Source organism: Pleurodeles waltl, chromosome 4_1 (assembly GCF_031143425.1).
Source record: "Pleurodeles waltl isolate 20211129_DDA chromosome 4_1, aPleWal1.hap1.20221129, whole genome shotgun sequence".
NCBI classification, from domain to species: Eukaryota; Metazoa; Chordata; class Amphibia; order Caudata; family Salamandridae; genus Pleurodeles; species Pleurodeles waltl.
This window is the reverse complement of record NC_090442.1, coordinates 141288868-141308035: the sequence shown is the minus strand read 5'-3', so window position 1 is coordinate 141308035 and position 19168 is coordinate 141288868.

The following is a 19168-nucleotide window of genomic DNA, read 5'->3' as shown; positions in this document are numbered from 1 at the left end:
AAATTGTTCAAAGCTGAAGTTGATCAAAAGTTGTACAAAAGCTGTGACATATGTTTGCGCACAGTGAAAGGCCCTTCGCAAAGGTTAACTACGCATCTTTCAGTTGCTTATCTCTGTATCTGGTTGTATGGTAAACTGGTACTAATGAGGTGAAATCTTTGCCCAGACAGTATTACCATGCGTGGACATTAAAAAAATAATGAAGTAATACTATCAAAAAATGTGCCACATTCTGCTGCATAACTTAGTCAAACCTGTCACCTAATTTAGTGCTCCCCTACCACACATTTCTATTGGCTTTGGCCCCGGCAGAGTACACCAGCGACTTGTAAGCATTCTTGATTGACAGCCCAATACCAATCCTTCCTCATAAAATGGAGACAACCAAAAATTCTCTCCATTCCCCTCCTTCCTCACCAAAGGCATGTAGATCTCCTTGAAGTAGAAAGTTAACTTTCAATATGATGTGGTGCAGCAGTCAAGTTCCATACAGTCTTGGCAGTTGGCTCAAGTCCTACTGTCCCGTCAAATTCAAAGTTAGGTTCAAACCTTTATGGGAGACCCAATTAGCTCTAAGTTTATTTTCTTTCTGCATCCTGCAGCTCTATGGCAACCAGTGTAAGGTGAAACTGTCACTTTGACTTTTTGTATTACTCTCACATTCTTCTTACAATGGAGAGCACAGGATGCAAGGTTTGGGCAGGAAGTCCGTCCTCTATGGGAGGTGGGCACTCTTGGTCATGCCTAGAGGCCACTGCTTCATTTAGTCGTTACTGTGGCCAGGTTACAGGATGCCCTGCTGGGGCTGGTCTTGGCCCAGGTCCGGTGCAACACAAGGTCTTTTCTTCTCCTTTCTCTAGGATAACGATGCATGTCAGACGTTGGACTTAGATTCACAATGGAGTCTAAGGAGAGAGGGGGATCTCGGTAGCAGCACAGGGGGCATACAGGGAGACCATCTATTTGGGCTCTTATTCAGCACCTGACATACTTAAGGGCTACCTACATCCCTGGGAGACCTAAACAGGGTACTCAACCTCAAATGTACTCAATTTCTAATGTACACAACATATACAAACAGTCTTGACATACATGAATTCATCGGGGAGAGCCAATAGGGCTTCAGGTAAAATTTTATGTACCCTACTATTATAATTAGTTACAACAAATCATTAGTGTGTAATAGCCTGGCCACGGGGGGTGGGGGTGGGGGGGGGGGGTTAGCTGCCCACAATTAAAGAAATACTTTGGGTGAAGTGGCGTAACAAAACTTGAGGGGGGGGCCCCTGCAAAGTCCATGCCGGGCCCTCTCACACACCTCCAGGGCCAGTCAGGAGCTCTCAGGCCAGGGGCTGCCGCTCGTGCACAGCACTGGCTATACTGAGGGGGTGCCCTCGAGCTCAGGGTCCCCCTGCACTGTCCCCCTTTGTAAGGAAATGCCTCCTTGGCATGGTTACCCCATGACTTTTTGCCTTTGCTGATGCTATGTTTTGAATTGAAAGTGTGCTGAGGCCTGCTAACCAGGCCCCAGCACCAGTGTTCTTTCCCTAACCTGTACTTTTGATTCCACAATTGGCACACCCTGGCACCCAGATAAGTCCCTTGTAACTGGTACCTCTGGTACCAAGGGCCCTGATGCCAGGGAAGGTCTCTAAGGGCTGCAGCATGTATTATGCCACCCTAGAGACCCCTCACCCAGCACAGACACACTGCTTACCAGCTTGTGTGTGCTAGTGAGAACAAAATGAGTAAGTCGACATGGCACTCCCCTCAGGGTGCCATGCCAGCCTCTCACTGCCTATGCAGTATAGGTAAGACACCCCTCTAGCAGGCCTTACAGCCCTAAGGCAGGGTGCACTATACCATGGGTGAGGGTACCAGTGCATGAGCACTGTGCCCCTACAGTGTCTAAGCTAAACCTTAGACATTGTAAGTGCAGGGTAGCCATAAGAGTATATGGTCTGTGAGTCTGTTTTACACGAACTCCACAGCACCATAATGGCTACACTGAAAACTGGGAAGTTTGGTATCAAACTTCTCAGCACAATAAATGCACACTGATGCCAGTGTACATTTTATTGTAAAATACACCACAGAGGGCACCTTAGAGGTGCCCCCTGAAACTTAACCGACTATCTGTGTAGGCTGACTGGTTCCAGCAGCCTGCCACACTAGAGACATGTTGCTGGCCCCATGGGGAGAGTGCCTTTGTCACTCTGAGGCCAGTAACAAAGCCTGCACTGGGTGGAGATGCTAACACCTCCCCCAGGCAGGAGCTGTAACACCTGGCGGTGAGCCTCAAAGGCTCACCCCTTTGTCACAGCACCGCAGGACACTCCAGCTAGTGGAGTTGCCCGCCCCCTCCGGCCCCGGCCCCCACTTTTGGCGGCAAGGCCGGAGAAAATAATGAGAATAACAAGGAGGAGTCACTGGCCAGTCAGGACAGCCCCTAAGGTGTCCTGAGCTGAGGTGACTCTAACTTTTAGAAATCCTCCATCTTGCAGATGGAGGATTCCCCCAATAGGATTAGGGATGTGACCCCCTCCCCTTGGGAGGAGGCACAAAGAGGGTGTACTCACCCTCAGAGCTAGTAGCCATTGGCTACTAACACCCCAGACCTAAACACGCCCTTAAATTTAGTATTTAAGGGCTTCCCTGAACCTAAGATTTTAGATTCCTGCAACAACAAGAAGAAGGACTGCCTAGCTGAAAACCCCTGCAGAGGAAGACCAGAAGACAACAACTGCCTTGGCTCCAGAAACTCACCGGCCTGTCTCCTGCCTTCCAAAGAACTCTGCTCCAGCGACGCCTCCCAAAGGGACAAGCGACCTCTGAATCCTCTGAGGACTGCCCTGCTTCGACGACGACAAGAAACTCCCGAGGACAGCGGACCTGCTCCAAAAAGACTGCAACTTTATCCAAAGGAGCAGCTTTAAAGAACCCTGCAATCTCCCCGCAAGAAGCGTGAGACTTGCAACACTGCACCCGGCGACCCCGACTCGGCTGGTGGAGAACCAACACCTCAGGGAGGACCCCCGGACTACTCTATGACTGTGAGTACCAAAACCTGTCCCCCCTGAGCCCCCACAGCGCCGCCTGCAGAGGGAATCCCGAGGCTTCCCCTGACCGCGACTCTCTGAAACCTACGTCCCGACGCCTGGAAAAGACCATGCACCCGCAGCCCCCAGGACCTGAAGGACCAGACGTTCACTGCAGAAGTGACCCCCAGGAGTCCCTCTCCCTTGCCCAAGTGGAGGTTTCCCTGAGGAAGCCCCCCCTTGCCTGCCTGCAGCGCTGAAGAGATCCCTTGATCTCTCATTGACTTCCATTGCGAACCCGACGCTTGTTCTAACACTGCACCCGGCCGCCCCCGCGCCGCTGAGGGTGAAATTTCTGTGTGGGCTTGTGTCCCCCCCGGTGCCCTACAAAACCCCCCTGGTCTGCCCTCCGAAGACGCGGGTACTTACCTGCTGGCAGACTGGAACCGGGGCACCCCCTTCTCTCCATTGAAGCCTATGCGTTTTGGGCACCACTTTGAACTCTGCACCTGACCGGCCCTGAGCTGCTGGTGTGGTAACTTTGGGGTTGCTCTGAACCCCCAACGGTGGGCCACCTTGGACCAAGAACTGAACCCTGTAAGTGTCGTACTTACCTGGTAAAACTAACAAAAACTTACCTCCCCCAGGAACTGTGAAAATTGCAGTGTCCACTTTTAAAATAGCTATTTATGAATAACTTGAAAAGTATACATGCAATTGAAATGATTCAAAGTTCCTAATGTACTTACCTGCAATACCTTTCAAACAAGATATTACATGTTAAATTTGAACCTGTGGTTCTTAAAATAAACTAAGAAAAGATATTTTTCTATAACAAAACCTATTGACTGGATTTGTCTCTGAGTGTGTGTACCTCATTTATTGTCTATGTGTATGTACAACAAATGCTTAACACTACTCCTTGGATAAGCCTACTGCTCGACCACACTACCACAAAATAGAGCATTAGTATTATCTCTTTTTACCACTATTTTACCTCTAAGGGGAACCCTTGGACTCTGTGCATGCTATTCCTTACTTTGAAATAGCACATACAGAGGCAACTTCCTACACCCTTACACTACTATTTTGGTGGACGCCATCCACCCAAAAACAGTCCAGCATCTTTTTGTGAGCAACTTATCATGAAACTGGTTTCACGGGGTCTCTATCCAAGAAAATATACCAGTTCTGACAAAATGCGGAGCAGACTTTCGCATGGACACAGCACCAGGGACGTTTGACTCTACAAATACCTAAGAAAGGGCAAGCAAATGCAATAGAACACAAAAACATGTGTTAACAAATAATACTCTGACAACAGAACAACCACTGTCCTCCTAGGCCCTACTCTTCAGTTTTTGGGCTGGGTTTAGAGTCACTGGATTTATGGTAGACACTACACTGGAAACGCATAATAATTACAGCACAAACCTGATTACCGGCACACGGCTGCAGAACAGCTGCACTATTGCAAACAGAATGAAACGCTTGCAAGGCACTCACAACCGAGACAGAGCAAGGTTCCATTGAAAATCTGACACAATATCCCAAGGCCCATAATTATGGGGAATTGGTGTCTTCTTGCTGCGCTGCCCTACACCAATCTGAAAGGGCAAGAATGCACTGCATTTATGAAATACGGTGCATTACTGTCTTTTCCCCTGTGCTGGCGCACAACTGGCTGCCTAGCACCATGATGCAAGGGTGCCTGCGTTGCATGCAGGATTGTTTTTGTGCAGGAAGAGACACCTTCCTGCACAAAAACAATACAAAGAGGTGTTTTCCCCTTCCTATGTGTGCTGCAGAATGGAAAACAAGGAGAAACGAGGAGAAATTAAAACATTTTGTTACACCTGCTCTGGGGAGGCGTAAGGTTTTGGAGCTGCCCCAGGCTTACATGATTAAGTAAATCTGGGGCAGCGTCAAAATCCATGGGCGTTGCAAGGGAAAACCCACAGCACCACCCATGGAACGCCTCCCTGGCACAGAGCAAGACAACACAGCAACCTGCACTGCTTGGTTTTAATCCATGTCTATGACGCTTCCAAACACCCCACGCATAGGGGCTTTGCGTGGCCTCCTAAATATGGTTGAGAGGCTTACGCCACTGCAGCGTCAAAAAAAGTGATGCTCCGGCAGTGCACGCCTCTCAAATATGCTCCTAAAACTGCAGCCAAGCCTTTGTTGTACAACTGGTAGAGGACAGAGCCTGTAGAGACCAGGACTGGAACCATTGTACTGCAATGAAGATGGACTTGAAAACTAGTCTAAGACATGGATACATGTGAAACTACTCGGGCTAGGAGACACTCCCTGGAGACATTTCTAGTTGACTAAGCGGAGGTGAGAATGGTCGAAAGCTTCAACCTCTCAAGAATTCTTACAGGTACTCTGAGGAGAAGCCATGATTGGATGGGGGTGGATGGATGGATACACTAATGCCTTGATGGTGGTATTAACTATATACATGCAAATACAATCCAGTGTCCCCCATAATCGACTGGTCTGTCACTCCAGTGATCACTTCAAGGAGAGGCCAAGGTGTGAATGTGCATTGAGACTAGAACTGAACTCGTCGACCCGTTGAATAGTAAAATCCAGGTGATTTTCATTGTACAAATTGCAGTAGAATAAAACCCCATTTCCCCAACGAACTGTGAAATTTGGAAAATATTTCACAGTTGCCTGTTAAATATGCATTTCATAAGCATAATGGCAGACCTCAAATCATTCTGTAGAACTTTAGCATTATTTGGTCTTCTAAACTTATGCAGCAAGGAAAACCAAATTATATAGCAATATAATATGGCCAAAAAAGGAAATTATGTGGCACATTTTCTGGCAAGAAAATGTTCCTACATTTAAGCTAGAAAATCAGCAAATTTTGCAAATCATGGCAAACTATGTGAAAATGCAGTAAATCTATATTTATGCTGTAAAGGCTGCAGCTAAAGAATCACACAAACCTCATGGTTGCCTATTTTTTATCAGCAGTTTTTTTTCCAGATGGGTAAACACAGCCTAAACATTCTAAATTCAATAAATTTCCATTGTTAACTGCACTTTCAAGAGAACAGTTTTTTCACTTAACTACCCTAAAATAAGTGTAATATAAAAAGTACATGAAGAGTACTAAGTGTAAATGGTCCTGTGTTGCCAACTCGAAATTCCAGTGACATTTACAAGCCACTTGGCATCTGGGCTCGTGGGTTATGATGTGACCAGAACCCCTCAATGGCAATATTGGACCATATTACACCGTTACCTGTTATGCTCCTATGTATTTTACACTTTTTACTCCTTTCTTTGTACAAAATGCAGTGTAATAATAACCCATATGTCATAGGGAACTGTGGGTTATGGAAAATATTTCACTGATGCCTATGAAAGACAGATTTCATCACATTAATATCCACCCCAAACCCTTCTTCAAAGCTATACAATTATAAAAGCTACTTGGATTATGTGACATAGAAGAAGACCAAATTATGTGGCATAAAAAAATGTATACTACGGAGCATATTCTCTGGCAGTATTATTGTCATCCATTTGAACTAAAAATATATTTTTGGTGAAATCTGAATGTTTTTGCAAATTGTGTGTCAAATGCAGTGAATCTATTATTATACAGTAAGCACTGCGGGCAAAGAGTCACATAAATCCACTCACCTCACAGTTGTCCATTTTAAAAAAATTAGTTCAAGAAGGGTTAACAAAGTGAAGTAAAAACAAAATCTCAGGGTTCTGGTGGCATTTACAAATCATGAGGCCTTCGGGCTTGTTGGGGTATGAGGCCTTCGGGCTTGTTGGGGTGTGGGGTGTGAGTGTGTGTGTTTTCACTGAAAAACCCAAAGGGTACAGGGACGTTATAGGTAGAAATAGAATTAAAAAAAAAAAAGCCTTGGAAATTCACTAAAAAAACCCACAAAAAAAACCCCAAAAGTTATAGGGACATTATAGTTAGGTTCAGATTTTACATGCACATAACCATGGAAATTCAGCTGTTAGAGTTATTTCAAGTAGCTATAACTCGTGCTCTAAGGTAACCATAACCTGCGCCCTCACCATGCAGTTTTCTCATCAATAATTTTAATGCAAATGTTACAATGATATTATCATTGAAGTAAAAGAAGATGTCATGATTGATGTAATAATTGGGGTAATTAGCACTGCATGGCGAGGGTGCAGAGGCAAGGATTATGCTTTGCTTTCTTTATCTTCTAACACAGCAGCAAAGTAACATTACAAAAAAAAATACATTTCCCATGAGCCCTCATATCCCATACTCCACCAATCAGGACCCCACAGTCCCTAAATAGTGCCATGGAACCTCAGTCCTTCCTCTTTGTTTGCTGCTAACACAGCTCAGATAAGTGTGCTTACTTTATTCTGTTTGTTGACTGATTTGCTCTTATTTGTTCATCACGTTCCGGTTGCTGCTTGAGCACTCATTATTGACTCCGGGATCAGCATCAATGCTTTTGCATTACGAGCGGGACATATAGAAGCAGCATGTCGTTCGGATCAGAGGACGCAGTCCTCTTTCTGTTTTCGACGACACGCATGCTTATGTTTTATTCCTTTGCGCACCTAATTTCCGCTTCCCAGCCATTTGGTGCAGCAAGTGGACTCAGCTTACCCCCACCCCCTGCACACCCAATGGAGATGCTAACATGATCAGGGCTCTTCCCTAGGTGTTAGTGCCTCCATTCACATTGACCTTCCAGTCAGGGCATATATTTGCACAATGCTGCACCTTTTGAATCATTACCCCCCAAATTACCTGCCTCTGACGCAGTCGCGGCTTGCTGGTTATAAAGGGGGCGGGGCGGCGCAGGGGGCATGGGAGGAATTAATAAATTTAAAAAAATACACTTACCTTCCCGCACCGCCGCCATCACGCTGCTCCTCTCCTGCAGGCTCCAGGCACAGGCTCCCAGCCTGCCCTGCGCCAATCCTGACGCTGCACAGTGCAGCTGGCTGGGAGCTCCCAGGCAGACTGGGAGCCTGTGCATGCTCTCTCCAGCCCAGTCCACATGTTGTTCTCGTTCTATTACCAAGCTTGAGAAAAGCGTTGCGATTGGCCTGAGCTGGCTGGTTTGATGCTCATTCAGGGAGGGGGAGCCTGGCCCTGTTCTCCACCTGGCTGTGCAACACAGATGGGTTGAATACATTTAAGTGTGCATGTCTGTTTGGCTGGCCTAAGACAGCAGGCCAAACTGACATGCGCACTTACAAGTGCCCACCACTTCTCCTCTCTACCACTGTCCAAGAGAATGGCTCCGTCCACCCTAAACTCGCACTGGCTGTCAGTGAAAAATAAACTGATAATAAATTTGTTTATTATTATTTTATTTTTAATCTGCTGGCTTTAAGCAGGCAGGCGACGTACCTCTGCCATTATGGAGGAGGTGCCTCTGACTATAATGTCACTTTTACCTTTGTTTGTGTCAGTGAATATATATATATATATATATATATATATATATATATATATATATATATATATATATATATATATATATATATATATATATGGAAAATGTCACTTACCCAGTGTACATCTGTTCGTGGCATGAGTAGCTGCAGATTCACATTATGTGCATTATCCTGCCATCTAGTGTTGGGCTCGGAGTGTTACAAGTTGTTTTTCTTCAAAGAAGTCTTTTTGAGTCACGAGACCGAGGGACTCCTCCCTTTCGGCTCCATTGCGCATGGGGGTCGACTCAATCTTAGATTGTTTTCCCCGCAGAGGGTGAGGTAGGAGTTGTGAATATAGTAATTGTGCCCATGCAATGGAGTAAGTATGTATGTACATAACATGTCTTAAAAAGTATTTATTTACAAATTTACAGTTTTAATGCAACTTCTAATGGCTACAGGCTCCCGGGGAGGTGGGAGGGCGCATGTGAATCTGCAGCGTCTCATGCCACGAACAGATGTACACTGGGTAAGTGACATTTTCCCTTCGATGGCATGTGTAGCTGCAGATACACATGCTGTGCATAGACTAGTAAGCAGTAATCTCCCCCAAAAAGCGGTGGCTTAGCCTGTAGGAGTTGAAATTGTTTGAAATAATGTTCGTAATACAGCCTGTCCGACTGTGGCTTGTTGTGTTGTTAACACATCTACACAGTAATGTTTTGTGAATGTATGAGGCGTAGACCATGTGGCTGCCTTACAGATTTCTGTCATAGGTATATTCCGCAGAAAAGCCATTGTAGCGCCTTTTTTCCTAGTGGAGTGCGCCTTTGGTGTAATAGGTAGATCTCTTTTTGCTTTGATATAGCAGGTCTGAATACATTTCACTATCCATCTGGCAATGCCTTGTTTGGATACTGGATTTCCTGCATGCAGTTTTTGGAAGGCTACAAACAATTGTTTTGTTTTGCGAAACTGTTTTGTTCTATCGATGTAATACATTAGTGCTCTTTTAATGTCTAACGTATGTAAGGCTCTTTCGGCTACCAAGTCTGGTTGTTGAAAAAAGACTGGGAGTTCCACTGTTTGGTTTAGGTGGAATGGTGATATGACTTTTGGTAAGAATTTGGGATTAGTCCGGAGAACTACTTTATGTTTATGTACCTATATAGAGGGTTCTTGTATAGTGAATGCTTGTATTTCACTTACTCTTCTAAGAGATGTGATAGCTATTAGGAAGGCAACTTTCCAAGTTAAATATTGCATGTCACAAGAGTGCATGGGTTCGAATGGTGGTCCCATGAGCCGTGTTAACACAATATTGAGATTCCACGAAGGGACTGGTGGTGTTCTCGGGGGTATGATTCTTTTTAATCCCTCCATAAATGCTTTGATGACGGGGATTCCAAAAAGTGATGTTGAATGTGTAATCTGCAGATAGGCAGATATTGCAGTGAGATGTATTTCAATAGAAGAGAATGCTAGTTTAGATTTTTGTAAGTGTAATAAGTAGCTTACAATGTTCTTTGCAGAAGCATGTAGTGGTTGAATTTGATTATTATGGCAGTAATAAACAAATCTTTTCCATTTGTTTGCATAACAATGTCTTGTAGTAGGTTTTCTAGCTTGTTTAATGACCTCCATACATTCTTGTGTAAGGTCTAAATGTCCAAATTCTAAGACTTCAGGAGCCAGATTGCTAGATTGAGTGATGCTGGATTCGGGTGTCTGATCTCTTGTTTGTGTTGAGTTAACAGGTCTGATCTGTTTGGTGGTTTGATATGAGGTACTACTGACAGGTCCAGCAGTGTTGTGTACCACGGTTGGCGAGCCCAGGTTGGTGCGATGAGTATTAGTTTGAGTCTGCTTTGACTCAATTTGTTTACCAGATAAGGAATGAGTGGGAGAGGGGGGAAAAGCGTAAGCAAATATCCCTGACCAACTCATCCATAGTGCATTGCCTTTGGACAGATGGTGTGGATACTTAGACGCAAAGTCTTAGCATTTTGTGTTTTCTTTTGTTGCGAATAGGTCTATTTGTAGTGTTCCCCATCGTAGAAAGTAAGTTTGGAGGACTGGGGGATGAATTTCCCATTCGTGTGTTTGTTGGTGCGCTCAACTGAGATTGTCGGCCAGCTGGTTTTGAATCCCAGGGATGTATTGTGCTATTAGGCAAATGTGATTGTAGATTGCCCAATGCCAAATTTTGTGTGCTAAGAGACACAGTTGTGAGGAGTGTGTCCCTCCCTGTTTGTTGAGGTAATACAGTGTTGTCATGTTGTCTGTTTTGACAAGAATGTATTTGTGGGCTATCAGTGGTTGAAATGCCTTCAATGTTAGAAACACTGGCAACAGTTCTAAGTGATTTATGTGCAGTTGTTTTTGTTGAATGTTCCATTGTCCCTGTATACTGTGTTGGTTGAGGTGTGCTCCCCACCCTATCATGGAAGCATCTGTTGTGATCACGTATTGAGGCACTGGGTCTTGGAATGGCCGCCCTTGGTTTAAATTTATAGGGTTCCACCATTGAAGCGAGAGGTGTGTTTGGCGGTCTATCAACACTAGATCTTGGAGTTGACCCTGTGCCTGTTTCCATTGTGTTGTTAGGCACTGTTGTAAGGGCTGCATGTGTAGTCTTGCATTTGGGACGATGGCTATGCATGAAGACATCATGCCTAGAAGTTTCATTACAAACCTCACTTGGTAGTGTTGGTTTGGCTGTAAGTTTAATATTGTATTGCGGAAAGCCTGTACCCTTTGTGGACTTGGAGTGGCAATCGCCTTTTGTGTATTGAGTGTTGCTCCCAAGTATTGTTGTATTTGGGATGGTTGTAGATGTGATTTTTGGTAATTTATAGAGAACCCTAGTTTGTGTAGAGTTTCTATCACGTATTGTGTGTGTAGAAGACACTGTTGCTGAGTGCTGCTTTTTATTAACCAATCATCTAAGTAAGGGAATACGTGCAAGTGCTGCCTCCTGATGTGAGCGGCTACTACTGCAAGGCATTTTGTGAATACCCTGTTAAGCTCAGGCAATTGGTTTTTCGAAATGAGCTTTATTGAATACCACCAACCCACAGCAAATACAAACACGTCCACTCTCACCAACGGCCCAGGCTCTCTCCTCAAGATCCAATGACCTCATCTGGAACCTGGACGACACGTGGATTCCAGACAGTGATCAACATTCCTAAGCATCCAACATTCCTAAGCATCCACAACACATCCCCTTTACATACATTAAAAGATTACATAGGAACAAGGAAAAAGAAAGAACAGAAAGATAAAAGTATAACAACATAACAAAACAGTGTGAAGAACTCAATAATACCCGCAATACACAGAGGAGTATAATAACAAAAGATACAAATTAGCAGGTTACATAATCTTTCAACCACGCTGGTTTGGAACGAATTCTGGAAGGAGCTTTGATGCATGGTGTTGCCTTAGACCTACTTAAGAGATGATCTTCCTCAGGGTCTGTGGAATCTGCCACCCGGTTATTCCATTTCACTAATCTAGACATGCTCCACACATCTCCATTACCAAGGACAACCACATTCTTCCTAACTTCCCTGATGCAGAAAGGGCCTTAAAAGCTTGACTTGCCCTTGGTTCTGAACCCGGGATCCTTCAGCAACACCATGTCACCAACCTTCCATTTAACATCAGAAACACTATATGTGTGATCATATCGCAATTTGTACTTAGACTGGTAACTTTGCCTACGATCAGATGCCTTACTAAGTTTCTCTTGGTCAAAATCTCCTTGACTAAACTTATTTCTAAACCAAGCAGGGGACATTTTGGTACACCCAGACCTTCCCCTCATGTACTCAAAAGGGGCGATGCCAGAGATACTATTTGGGGTATTACGATATGCCCACCACTGGTCCCTTAGAAGATCCACCAGAGAAACTCTGGTTTCAATTGCTTCCTGGACACAGGATTTTACCAATCTGTTCATGCGCTCAGCAAGGCCATTTGCTTGAGGAGAATATAAGGCCGTTCTCAAATGCACAACGGCTAGGGAATCCAAAAAAAACTTCATTTCCTGAGAAGTTAGCTGTACACCGTTATCTGTGATTAAGTGACTAAGTACACCTTCCCGGGAAAATTCTTCCCTTAAGAACTCAATCACAGTTCTGGTGTCTACAAAATTCACACACTTAGTCACTACCCACTTCGAGGTATAATCCACTAAGAGCATGACATAATGCTCATTAGCAGGTAGGAGATGGAATGGACCCATAAAGTCAAGTCCTAACTTCACCCATGGTTTCTCTGGAACTGCAACTGGGGAAAGTGGAGCTTTCACCACAACTTTGCTTTTGTCATTCCGTGCACAGGTCAAACAATCTTTCACCACCGCTTCAATTTCCTGGTCTAAGCCTGGCCACCAATGTACTGTTCTTAACCTTGATTTAGTCAAATTCCTGCCTAAGTGGCCTTCATGAGCCAAATTGACAATCTTACCCCTCAGACTAATAGGAGGTATGGACTTAGTACCACGGAATAATTCACCTCCACTCAAAGACAGTTCATCTCTCACATTCCAGTACCCCTTTAAAGAATCTGAAACGTTTTTGTACTCAGGCCAACCTCTCACAACGAACTCTGTAAGGTCATGTCTGTCAAAATCCTGAGTGGTTGCAGCTTTCCATTCATCTTCACTAACAGCCATCTCCCTCACCCAGTTAACTTCTCCCTCCTCTTCAGACTCATCGTCACCATCAATCGACGTTCGAGACAAGAAATCTGCGACCAAATTCTTTGGCCCAGGCACATATTCAAAAGAGAAATTATATTCCATTAATCCTTCAACCCATCTTTTTATCCTTGGTGTCAATTCTTCCCCTTTCTTAGAAGAAAATATTTGAACAAGGGGCCTGTGATCCGGTCTCACAATAAAAGGTAAGCCCCACAAGTAAAATCTGAAATGCTTAACTGCCCACATGCAAGCGAGTGCCTCTCTTTCAATAACAGAATACTGTTGTTCAGCCCCTTTGAGAGATCGAGACGCAAAGGCAATCACCTTATCCTTTTGGTTAACTCTTTGGATCAAAACCGCTCCCAGACCCCTGATACTGGCATCTGTGTACAAGAAGGTCTTGGCATGTGTATCAAAATGACCTAAAGTGGGCATCTTCCCAATACAATCCTTCACAAAAGTTTTGAATCCAAGCTCAATGTTGTTTTGGAAAGGCACAAATTTTTTGCAAGATCCCAAGGGAAATCTGAGAGTGTGGGAAACTTTGTTGCTGCATTACGCACGTTAGCACGTACTTGTGACTTTGGCGATAGCACAGATTCCCTCATTCGCGACCAGTTAGTGCACTGTACAAACAATAAGAGGGTTCAAGAAAAGTTGTTGACGAGGAACCCTGATTTGAAAGAAGCCATTGCAATTGTTGAAGGAATGGAAAGTACTAGCAATTGGATTAAGGAAATGAATGACCATGAAGAGGACAATTTGTCCAACGTACAAGCGCCTTTGACACAAGAAGAAGTTTCAAGGGTCAGCAGCGACAGCAAAGCACCTGTACCCACTCAGGAGAAAAGAAAAGAAACCAAATTTCAGCGTTGTTACCGCTGTGGCAACTCTGGACACACGGCGAACAGTTCAAATTGTTTTGCAAAGAATTCTTTATGTAGGAAATGCGGGAAAAAAGGCCACTATGCTAGGGTCTGCAATAGTGACAAGTGTAACGTAGATTCTATTGCTGATAACATTAACAAAATGATTTTGTGTATTGAACATGAGATTAACCATGTTGAGAACAATGGTGGTGTAGTGGATGTTGGGCCAGTCGTCATGCCTGAGTGTGCTATTAGACTTGACGGCAGAATAGTTACAGTTTTAGCAGACTCAGGATCTCCGTACACCATGGTGGGGGACAAGAATTGGCGAGCAATTTTTGGGGAAGACCTCCATTCTTTAATTAAACCTGATATCAATCCGGTCGGTTATGGTGGTGTTAAGATAGAAGTAATTGGGTACAAAGTTATGAAGATCCAATTTCAGGACAAAACCACTGTGGGGAAGGTTTACGTAACAAGGCGTGGAAATAATCTGCTAGGTTGGCGTCATCAGCGTGACATGGGGATTAAGTTAGACCCCAACTCTGAGTGCCAAGTTATGGTAGTGAATGTTGAGAATAACGATTGTGAGGTTCTTAAGGAGTTCCCCCAGGTGTTTAGTGACAAATTAGGATGTTTAATTAATTTTTAACACAAAATTATTCTGAAGAAAGGTGCTATTCCTTCTGTGCACAAAGTGAGAAGAGTTCCTAAATTGATGATAGAACCACTCAGAGCAGAGTTGAATACGCTTCTGTGCGCTGGTGTAATTGAAGAGATAGAATCGTCTGAGTGGTTGGCTTCCATTGTCTAGCACCGAAAGACAATGGGAGACAGATTTGCATGTGTGTGGATCTTAGAGATCTCAACAGGCATATATGGGTTGATCGTCAACCTTTACCCAACATTTCTGAAGAGTTGTCTGGTTTGGGTGGCTCGAAGGTGTTTAGTGTATTAGATCTATCCTCAGCCTATCACCAAATCATTTTACATCACGATTCCAGACACCTCACGTCATTTGTGACGCCTGTGGGAGCCTACCGATTTTTAAGAATGCCCTTTGGGTTGGCTTCCGCGGCTGCCTGTTTCCAACGGATCATGAAGAAGATCTTAGGTGAGGTCTCTAGAGTACTATTTTTCCAAGACGATATCTTAGTCCATGGCAGTACTGTAGAGGAACATGACAAGGTTCTTAGAGAAGTATTGAGTAAGCTAGCCTGTTCAGGTCTCACTGTAAAGAGGGAGAAGTGCAAGTTTAGGGTCTCTTCGGTAACATACCTGGGCCATACTATTTCCAATGAAGGAATCAAGCCCAAGTTGGAATTGGTTGATTCCATTATACGAGCACCTCAACCCAGAGACAGGGACAGAGTAAGATCCTTTCTAGGTCTAGCAGAGTATTACTCTAAATTTATTGCCAACTTTTCGAGTGTGACCCAACCCCTGAGATCCCCCTTGAAGAAAGGGTGTGAATTTATTTGGTCAGATGAGTGTGCAGCGGCTTTCACTTTTGTGAAGGATTGTATTGGGAAGATGCCCACTTTAGGTCATTTTGATACACATGCCAAGACCTTCTTGTACACAGATGCCAGTATCAGGGGGCTGGGAGCGGTTTTGATCCAAAGAGTTAACCAAGAGGATAAGGTGATTGCCGTTGCGTCCCGATCTCTCAAAGGGGCTGAACAACAGTATTCTGTTATTGAAAGAGAGGCATTCGCTTGCATGTGGGCAGTTAAGCATTTCAGATTTTACTTGTGGGGCTTACCTTTTATTGTTTGTACAGCGCACTAACTGGTCGCGAATGAAGGAATCTGTGATATCGACAAAGTCACAAGTACGTGCTAACGTGCGTAATGCAGCAACAAAGTTTCCCACACTCTCAGATTTCCCTTGGGATCTTGCAAAAAATTTGTGCCTTTCCAAAACAACATTGAGCTTGGATTCAAAATGTGAAGCCAACATCGCTACTGACATTTCATAAATATCTCTGGGCTCCCCCTCAGCTCCCCCTACAGGTAGGGTTTCAAGGCTATCATAAATGTTTCTGCCTTCAATTCCCAAATTGTGCAATAAAATAGCCTGTTTTCTGGCTGGAGAGAATTTTTCCTCCCCAATAGCCAGTAGGTAAGAGTCAAAAAGATTCTTCCAATGTTTCCAAGGAAGAATGGGGTCCCCCCTTATCAGATAAAAAGGGGGGTGGTTGAGACAACATGGGGGTAGCCATTCTAAGCTCTCTATACGGCACAATTAACAATAAACACCTAAGACCAGGTGAATAAGTGTGGGTAACAGCAAGATATGAACAAAATACTAGCAAAATAAAGGAAAGTATACTAGTGTATCTGAACGTGTTCACTACGGCTTGAAAAAAACAAAATTCAGTATTTGCAATGTTCAAAACATCTTTGATTTTTTAACTTCTCATGAAAGTGAAGATTCCCTGAGAAAACTGTATACAGGATGTAACCCAAATACAGTTAGTGGTCTAGTGTCCCAAAAACGCACCACGCGGAGCCTAAGCGCCTCCCGTTTCCAGGGAGAAGAGACGCGTCGCGAAGGCTGCGTGTGCCACTTTTAGCGCTCCTCGCGCACAGAATGAAACGGATTGCTTCTCGAGGTCTACGCGCACGTGCCTCCCGTTGCCAGGGAGAGAAGACGCGTCGCTATGGCTACACGTACAGTTCCTCGCGCACAGGGTGAAACTGTCGGAGGAGCCGTTGAAAGGCTCGCGCACCAAGGAGGAGAAAAACGCAACCGGGACCAAAAAACAACTTGATAAAACAAATCTCCAAAAGGATATCACCAGCGCGGGATACAAGATGTGCGCTGCACTCCTCCCACGCAAACCAGCAAAAGTGCCAGCACGCCAAAACTCCACTGGGGCAGGGTGCTGCCTCCAGTCAACATCCGCTGCGGCGCTGCCAGGACTCCACCACTCCGGCTCCTCAATCCAAAATCTCCAAGCCAGGAACCACAGGTGGGCCGATCCCGATCAGGAGCAAACAGAAGATCCCTCAGGTAGGAAATTCGTGGGTTCTGGGTTGGTGGTGACACCTCGTCGCCAGTGTTAAGCTCAGACAATTGGTTTTTCGAAATGAGCTTTATTGAATACCACCAACCCACAGCAAATACAAACACGTCCACTCTCACCAACGGTCCAGGCTCTCTCCTCAAGATCCAATGACCTCATCTGGAACCTGGACGACACGTGGATTCCAGACAGTGATCAACATTCCTAAGCATTCACAACATACCCTTGGGGCTGTTGTTATCCTGAATTGTAACACCTTTAATTGGTAATGTACGCCTTGGATTACAAACCTGAAGTATTTCCTGTGGGAAGGACGGATGGGTATGTGAAAATATGCATCCTTGAGATCTAATGTTGACATGTAGTCTTGTTTTTTGAGCAAGGGAATCACGTCTTTAAGTGTTACCATGTGAAAGTGATCTGATTTGATGTAAAGATTCAGTGTTCTGAGGTCTAATATGGGTCTCAGAGTTTTTTCTTTCTTTGGAATTAGGAAATACAGGGAGTAGACCCCTGTTCCTGTTTGATGGTTGGGTACTAGTTCTATTGCTTGTTTTTGTAACAATGCTTGGACTTCTAATTGTAACAGGTCTAGGTGTTGTTTGGACATATTGTGTGCTTTTGGGGGCACATCTGGTGGCAATTGTAGGAATTCTATGCAATAACCAAGTCTCCCCCCCCCACTGGTGTTGAGTGGTGGGGGTTTGTGACATTGAAGTCACTGTTTGGTTTGAGGGGTTTTTGGGCTCTGGAACTTCCCTCTTGCCTTTGGGAATTGTCCACCCCTGTATGTTCCTCGAAAACCCCCTCTTTGATACTGGCCCTGATATGTGGGTCTGACTTGTGAGGTGGAAGGCTCTGTGGTTTTGGAACGAAACCCCCTTCTAAAGTGCGGCTTTCTAAAAGTGCCTCTGCTCTGTGGGGAGTAGAGCACGCCCATGGCTTTGGCTGCGTCTGTGTCCTTTTTGAGTTTTTCTATTGCCGTATCCACCTCCGGCCCAAACTTCTTGGTTGAACGGCATATTTAGCACAGCTTGCTGAATTTCTGGTTTAAAACCCGAGCTCCGTAACCATGCATGTCTACGAATGGTTACTGCAGTGTTCACTTTCCTTGCTGCTGTGTCTGCCGAGTCCATTGCAGACCTTATTTGGTTGTTTGAAATTGTTTGTCCTTCCTCAACAACCTGTTGGGCACGTTTTTGGTACTCCTTGGGCAAGTGCTGAATGATATGTTGCATCTCGTCCCAATGTGCCCTGTCGTAGCGAGCCAGTAGAGCCTGAGAATTGGCAATCCGCCATTGATTGGCTGCCTGTGCTGCCACCCTCTTGCCTGCTGCATCAAATTTCCGACTCGATGCGGTGGTGCGTCTCCTGAGGATTGGGAGTTTGCTCTCTTTCGGGCCGCTCCCACTACCACCGAATCTGGAGTTAGTTGCTGTGTTATAAACACAGGGTCCGTTGGGGGAGGTTTATATTTCTTCTCCACCCTAGGTGTGATGGCTCTGCTCTTTACTGGGTCCTGGAACACCTGTTCGGCATGTTTTAACATGCCTGGTAGCATTGTCAAACTTTGGTAAGAGCTGTGAGTGGTTGCCAAGGTGTTAAACAAAAAGTCGGCTTCTATGGGCTCCGCATGCATGGCTACGTTATGAAAAGTAGCTGCCCTTGAAACCACCTGCATATATGCAGTGCTGTCTTCTGGTGGTGACGGCCTTGCCGGGTAGCAATCAGGACTACTGTCTGAGACCGGTGCATCATATAAGTCCCATGCATCCGGGTCATCTTGTGTCATCCCCGTGTGTGTCAGTGACTGCATTGGGGGTGTTGCTACCGGGGACAGGTGTGGTGAATGCAATGGTGAAGGCTGTGGCGAAAACCTTGGTGGTGTCTTTTCTTTTGCCACTTTTGCCCTTGGCTGCATTTCTGGCTCCTGGAATGCTAGCTTTTGCTTCATTTTTATTGGAGGAAGAGTTTGGATTTTCCCCGTATCCTTCTGTATATGCAGCCTTCTCTGGGTTTGGTCTGGCTCTCCCATGCCCAGTTCTTGCTCAAATCTGTGCCCTTGCAGTTGGCTGGAAAGGCCGTGCTCTTCTGT